Raw genomic sequence first — 7610 nt, 5'->3', positions numbered from 1 at the left:
CGAGGGCGTGGAATTATGTGCCGACAGGAGGCAGAGGCAGAGCGTTTCAATACGCCGGTTCGATGTACCACAAATCGCCACGCTACCGCCGAACCCCCGCAGCCTCTGTAGACCTGGCTCAGCGTCAGAAGCTTGCTCAAGGGGTGGGGACGGGGGGGCTATGCTTTTCCAGAAAGCAAGGTGATCGGCTTAAGCAGGACCCAAGACCTCGGGCGTCGCACTGCTGAGGATGGTGGCGTCCTGCCCGCTTGTTGCTTCAGCTGCAACTCTATCGCTATTTGATCCGAGTGTTCTTCCTCCATAGTCTTGACTCTATTTAGAGTTATATATCTTATTACATTATCTTCAGTGACCTCACTTTCCGGTGTATATAGATCTTGATAATACTGAGCAAATTGCTGTAAGATCAATTTAGGATCCTGAAATGTTTGATTATTGGCCCCTTTGATTTCCTTGATAGCCATTTGAGCTCAGTCTTCAGCGACTTTATACGCTAAAAATGTTGCCTATCCTTTCACCACTTTCATACTGATTTAATTGATATTTTTTTAATTTAATAATACTTTTCTCCCTGAAAAGAATTTTTAAGGCTGATTTTAGCTCAATTAATTTATAGTTTGATGCTTCCAAATTAGCCATCCCTGTTAGTAAAGCTTCAGACAATTGGCTTTCAATATGAAGTATATCTTCAATCATTTTCTCATTTTGGCATCTGCGCTCCTTATTTTGTCACCAAATATACTGTTGCGTAACTCCTCGAATGCTTGCCTTACATGCATTCCACACTATCGTTGGTGAGGCTGAATGCATATTTATATCTATAAATTCTTTTATATGATCTTTTAATTGATTCGAGAAGGTAGAGTCCAAGAATAAATATCTGGGGAATGAAAAAGAGCGAGGAGTTTGACTCTGTGTTGCTACATCGAATGATAAAAGGATAGGATTATGGTCCGAGGTAACTCTTGGGCAAATTACCATAGTACTAGTTTCAAGAATAAAATCCGAGACCCAGACCATATCTATGCGTGAGCATAATTTGTGTGAGGCAGAATAATAAGTGTAGCCAGCTGTGTTAGGGTACAAATATCTCCAAGTATCTTTGATTAAGTGAATTGCTGCAAGATCCAGGATTGCCGCCCTGGTCTTCCGCATTCTCTGAAATGAGCCTCTTCTAGTTGTATCTAAATTACAATTCATAATGCAGTTGAAATCTCCCAGTACTATGTGCTCCCCTTCCCAGCTAAGCAGCTCCATATTAATTTGATCAATGATTTTAGGTTCGTCTAGATTAGAAGCATAAACACCACAAATTGTGTATTTGCGGCCTTCAAGTGTTACCTGTACAATTGCCCACCTGCCGGCTTTGTCAGTTAATGCTATGATTACGTATGGTAATCCCCATTACTCTTAGTCCTACTCGTCCTCGACCCAGTCATCACACAAGAGGTATTTCACACGACAGGAAACAAAACAGGAAACGCTTTTAGACTCCACCACCCTCCTGTCAGGTGCTATAACACACCTCACCACCAGAAGCAAATCCTGATGTACCAAGCACCAAAGGCCTGGAAAGGGAGGGCGGGCGGGTTGTATGACTGGGTCGAGGACGAGTAGGACTAAGAGTAATGGGGATTACCATACGTAATCATAGCATTACCTCTACGTCCCTCGTCCTCGACCCAGTCATCACACATGAGGCATACCAAAGCAACGCACAAACAGGCCTTTGGCAACCCACACACAACAAAACACAGACCAGACTCAAAGGAGTGCAGCAAGATAAAGTTGCAAGAAACAACAGAATCACAGCGGAGGGGAAAAAACCCCACAGCCAGCAACACCCCACGACCAAAACTGGTCCGGTCAGACAAGGCACAACCCCACCATCAGTGCCGCACGAACGCAGACTCGGAGGCCCAGGACCCAGCCCGACTAATCCACCAAGAGACACACCCAGGGAAGCAGCCCAGGAGGCAGACACGCCCCGAGCGGAACGCGCCAGGACACCCGCCGGACAGGGCAAACCAGCACCAAGATAGGCAAGAGCAAAGACCGCCAGAAACCAGCGACCCAAAGAGAGCCAGGAAGCAGCCGTAGCCAAACCAGCCAAGCCAAAGGACACGGAGAGAGAGTCAGAAGAGCGAAACATCCCAGAACGAGCCACAGAAAGTACAAGGCACGTTTGAGGCCAAAGGAAAGAACAGAAAGCCACCAGGCACGACAGAATGTCAAGGTCCACAGACTCCAAAGGGACAAAAGGGGAAGACTGCAAAACCCCCAACACCAAGGAGAGACCCCAAGGGGGCAGCGAACAGAAGGAGAAGAGAGAAAACTCCGAAAAAGGCGAGAAACCCAACAAGCCATCAGAATGAAGAAAGGAATCCGGGACCCGGAAGGCACAGATAGCAGCCTAAAGGCCCAGCAAGTAAACCTGAGGAGGAACACCACCTCGAAAAAGAAGACCATCGCTCCGAATAGGAAGACAAGGCAGACAACCTACGAGAAGTCTGCAGCACCAAAACAAGTGGTCGGGCAGACCAGGGGTCCCAAGAGACACCCGTTCAACCCCCAAACCGCCAAGGAGAGGGGAACCAGAAAGAGAGACGGAGATCTCAGAGGAGAGGGGTGACGGGGCAGAAGCCAAGGAGGCCCTACCGCCAGGCCCAGCAGCAGAGGAAACCAGGACCACCTCGGCTAGAGAGGCAGCACAGCCACCACCAGAGCCCCCTCCCGCCGAACCATCAGCAGAAACGCAAGAACCAAAGGAAAGGGAGGAAAGGCATAGAGAAGCCAGGGAGGCCAAGGGAGATACATGGCATCCACCCACCCTGCGCCCCCCTCCGGAGACCAGGAGCAGAACAGGGGCACCAGGGCATTGGACCCCGAGGCAAACAAGTCCAGAGCTGGAGTCCCGAACCTCAGGAAAAGCAACCGAAAGGTCCTGGGAGCCAGACACAGGGACAGAGACGAGGGAAACCTCCGGCTCAGAGAGTCCGCCACCACAATGTCCACACCCCGAACGGGACGAGCAGACAGGGCCAGAAGATGAAGTTCCGTCCAAGCCGAGATGGAACAGGCCACCCGATTCAGGGAGGAACTGCGGGACCCACCCTGGTGATTCAGATACGCCACAGCCAACGTGAAGGCCGATCCCACCCGGACATGGCAACCCTCCAGATGTTAGATGTTAGGTTGGTCTTCTATAGCGCACGGCTACTCCAAAGGAGTGTCCCGGCGCTTTAATTAGTGACCGGAAAGGACAGACAACCACAACATAAATGGGACCACTACAGAGAGTAGGGAGATCCAGCACTGGAGAGGAAGCACACTACCGGGCAAAGAGCCATGTTTTAAGGCCCTTCCTAAAGGCCAGTAGATTGGATGTACTGGGCAGTGTCAGTGGAAGAGAGTTCCAAAGCTGCGGAGCTCGCAGCCTGAAAGAGCGGCCTCCAATGCAAGCCTTATTTACTCGGGGAACTACAGCTAGGAACAGAGACTCAGATCTCAGGGATCGAGCCGGGTGGTAAAAAGCAAGCCTCCTTTGGAGATACTGAGCTCCCGAGGCATGCAAGGCCTTGTGGGCCAGTGTCAAGGCCTTAAACTCTATCCGCTTCCGGATAGGCAGCCAGTGGAGCGACTGCAGTAGGCTCGATACTCTGGCCCGTTTGTGGAGGCCAAAGATAGCCCGCGCGGCCGCGTTCTGAACCACCTGCAAGCGTTGCAGGAGATACTCCGGTAGGCCAAGATATAGAATGTTGGAGTAATCTAATCTTGAGCTGATTAAGGCCTGGACCGTAGTCCTCCTGTGCTCTTCAGAGAGCAGGGGGAAGAACTTCCGGAGCATCTTGAGAAGGCCAAAACAGGTTCCAGAGAGAGCCAGAACCTGGAATCTTAATGTCAGCCCGTTGTCGATCTTAATTCCCAGATTCTTAGCTAACTGGGATGAATGCGCTGGAGGGAACATGTCGGCAGGCCACCATTCATGCCACTCTGGGTCAGATGAGCAACCGAAGAAGAGTATCTCAGATTTATCTGAGTTGCACTTGAGGCTGTTTAGCTGGAACCATTTGAAAACAGCCCCAAGGCACTCACGGATACTCTCTCCGTCGAAGTCTTCTCCTTTCCGACATGTAAAGAGGAGCTGGGTATCGTCGGCGTAAGATACGATCTGGGCCCCGAGAGACTCCACCAGAAGATGGAAATAGTGAAGCGCCCTCTCCACTGCAGACAACTCCCCCCAGTTGGACGACCTGCGAGACTCCGACGGGAGCCAAAGCGCCAGCACCACCCAAAGGGCCAGAGTCACTCCCCAGCCCGAGACGATGGCATCCGTGGTCACAACCAGAGGAGGAGGTAGACGAAACAACATCCCCACGGAAAGGAGGGAGGGGTGCAGCCACCACTGGAGAGCAGACACAACATCCAGAGACACAGGAACAGGAACCGCAAAATCCAGGACAGGAAATGGGACCCACCGCTGCACATGCCACAGCAGATGAACCCTGGCCCAGGGCACAGTGAAAACAGAAGCAGCCATGTGGCCCTGAACCACCAGCCACTGAAGGAGGGGAGCCGAGGCTTGCGACAACAACTTCCTCAGCAAGGACTGTAGGCGACGAATCCGGGTGTCCGCCAGGAACACCCTCCCCAACACAGAATCGAACACGGCTCCGAAGAAGGACCTCCGGGTCGCAGGCTCCAGGTGACATGTGGGCAAGGTGATCAAAAACTCGTGGTCCCTGAGCGTAGACACGGTCAAGTGAAGGTGGTGAGACATGACCCCAGGGACGTAGCTCGAACCATCCAGTCGTCCAAATACGGGCACACAGACACCCCCAGGAGATACAGACGGGCCACCAAGGGAGCCACCACCTTGGTGAACACCCGGGGGCGGACCGAAGACCAAAAGGGAGGACGCAGAACTGCCAGTGCTGACCCTCGAGGCAGAATCGCAGGAACGCAGATCCGACACAGCCACCGGGACGAGCAGATACGCATCTTGGAGGTCGAGCGTGGAGAACACCCAACCCGACTGGAACAACGGAATAACCTTCTGGAGGGTCTCCATCCTGAACTGGATCTTCCGTACGAACAAGTCAGACCCCGAAGGTTGATGACCACTCGGAAACCCCCCGTGATCCATGGCACCACGAAGATGATGGAGTAAACGCCCAACCCCTGCTCCGCCAGGGGAACCGGGACAACCGCCAGTTAGCTGACCAAAGAACGAACCCCGTCCAACAAGGCCAGACGGCGGGAAGCATCCTGAGGAGAAGGGGTCACCACCACCCCGGAGGGGGAGGGGGGACAAGAATCCGATCCGGTAGCCCCACGACAAGACATCCAGCACCCATCTATCCGAGGTCGGCAGGCGCCAAGCAGGAAGGAACCTGCGAAGTCTTCCACCAACAAGAGGAGGAACACCAGCGAAAACTACCCCAAGGGCGGCCCAGTCAAGAATGCTGCGGACCAGACCTGGCACCCCTCCGGGACTCCATCTAAAATGCCCGGAGGAAAGAATGCCCAGAGCCATGATGAATCCGAAAGGAGGACTGCTGAAACCTGGAAGGCTGGCGGAAATCCTGGCACCTGAAAACGCGGGACCTCCCCCCCCCCGGTCGGAAGGCCGCGAAAAGATAAAGAATGCTTGCGCACCTGGAAGAACCTGTGTAGCTACTCTTCCAGCGAGTCACCAAACAGACAGGCACCAGCGAAAGCCAGCCGCAAAGCCATGGAACGCTGGGCTGCATCCGTCATCCAATCCCGCAGAAAATAGGATACTGCGGGCAGCAACAGAGGAACCACAGGACACAGCAGAAGCCCTCACAGAAGCAAAGGCGACGTCCGACATACATTTTCCTCCAGGCGGGCCATAGACTCCAGCAACACCGGACAACTGGCACCCTCCTACGAGGACGGAAACAGGGACTCCAAATCGGTCAGCAAAGACCGGACAATGCACGCCCCATAAATGCCAGAACGAACAGCTAGATGAGAAGCGGCAGAAGACATCTTCAGGGCAGAATCCACCCACACGCCCACACCGTCCATCAGAACGTGACCAGCAGCCATGGAAGGACGACCCACAAGACTGGCCACCTCAGAGTCCACAGGAACGAAGACAGGCAAAGAGTCAGCCACATCTCATAACGGAGAAAGCAAGGAAACAAACCAGGGCATGGAGAAAGATCCGGTACCATCCACACCCGCAACAGAACCACGGACACAAAAGAGGCACTGGCAGAGAAGAGGCTAGAAGAAATCCGAAGAAAGCAGAAATCCCAACAGCAAGCAACAGATGATCCAGAAGAAGGCGCCCAAACCGGGCATCAGCACACCTCCAGGCATCACGGGAGAGGGGAGGAGGCCCCACCGGAAAAAGGGGAAGATGCAGGCACAGGAGAGGAACACCTCTCCACACGACGGAGGTAGCACACGACCAACGCTCCAAGCCGAACTCCAGACATCCGTGCAACATTGCTGAGCACGTACCGTAAGCAGACTCCCACCAGACGCCATGCCTGGACGCCAAGTTGCAAGCAGAAGGACAGTGTCCTGTCCACAGCGCTCTCGAACACCGGGCAACTTAGAACTCACAATGCAGAAGAAGCGCAGTAAAGACCACATCAATGGTGTATGAAAACCAATCAGCTGCTCCAGGTGAGGCTCAAACTCACAACCTCGGCATGGCACAGTGCAAGTACTGCTGCATCAGTACAGCGCACTAACCGATTGTGCCACTGGAGCACACATACCAGCAAGGGCCAATGCGGATGCGGATGCGGGCGAGGCAAGCCGCGAACCGTGAAACCCAGCACCAAAGTTGGCAGCACCAACAGAATGTCCACATCCACACCCCGGAAAAGCGCAGGAATCCCACTGAAGAGGCCCCGGGTGCAATCCCCGGCAGCTCCAGGAGCCACCGTACAGTCCCATGGCTCAGGCTCAGGTCCCAACCTTCAGAATGCCCAATAATTGAGACACGCAACCGTGTACAAACACGGATCAGGTATGTCTCCACTCCAAGAACCGGAGCGCCCGGAGCCCACCCGGGCGCCCGCCCACACAAGCACCCTGCACCGAACACGGCCGACGGGTGCAACAGGGGGCAATGTGCATGCACGCAAATCCAGGAAGACGCCACCGAGACAGCCGGCCATTCCAGTGCAGCAGGGAGAACAACGCGTCCCGAAGGCACATGCAGGAGCCGTCACCCGGGCCCCCACAAGGCAAAGAGGCACTGGCGACATCGGGGAATCCAAAGGGGAGGAGTGTGCCCCAGAACAGCCCAGCGCTCACAGCCCCAAACCCCTACTTTTCCACGGTCAAGGATCCAGCAGGAAAGAAGAGCAAGCAGCAGGAGGAAGATCCACAGCACATCCAGCAGCGCGAACAGAGACCAGGGCAGGAAACGAAACCGGAAGACCCACAAAGCCCAGCAGTATGGGTCACCTGAGCCCAGGAGGAGAAAGGGAAGCCCAGCAGCCCCACTCCAAGTAATCCCACGACGGTCCATGGGAGCCCCCAGAGGCCAGCAGAGGAGGATCCATAGGACAAACGAAGCAGGTAAGCGCCCGGCACTCACCCCAGCGTCTCCCATCAAGTAA

The 7610-nt window shown here is 54.1% G+C and overlaps 1 non-coding gene across 1 annotated transcript; it reads right to left on the bottom strand.

Annotated features, from left to right (window-relative positions):
- Positions 1-6655: 6655 nt before the first annotated feature.
- TRNAI-GAU (transfer RNA isoleucine (anticodon GAU)) lies at positions 6656-6750 on the bottom strand. The gene is made up of 2 exons: positions 6713-6750; positions 6656-6691 (listed from the first exon to the last, which is right to left on the bottom strand). It is a non-coding gene; the product is annotated as a tRNA-Ile (tRNA).
- Positions 6751-7610: the final 860 nt, after the last annotated feature.

Source organism: Lissotriton vulgaris, unplaced genomic scaffold, assembly GCF_964263255.1.
Source record: "Lissotriton vulgaris unplaced genomic scaffold, aLisVul1.2 SCAFFOLD_1351, whole genome shotgun sequence".
NCBI lineage: Eukaryota > Metazoa > Chordata > Amphibia > Caudata > Salamandridae > Lissotriton > Lissotriton vulgaris.
The sequence above is the reverse complement of the archived record's forward strand: the minus strand, read 5'-3'. Positions and strand labels throughout refer to the sequence as shown.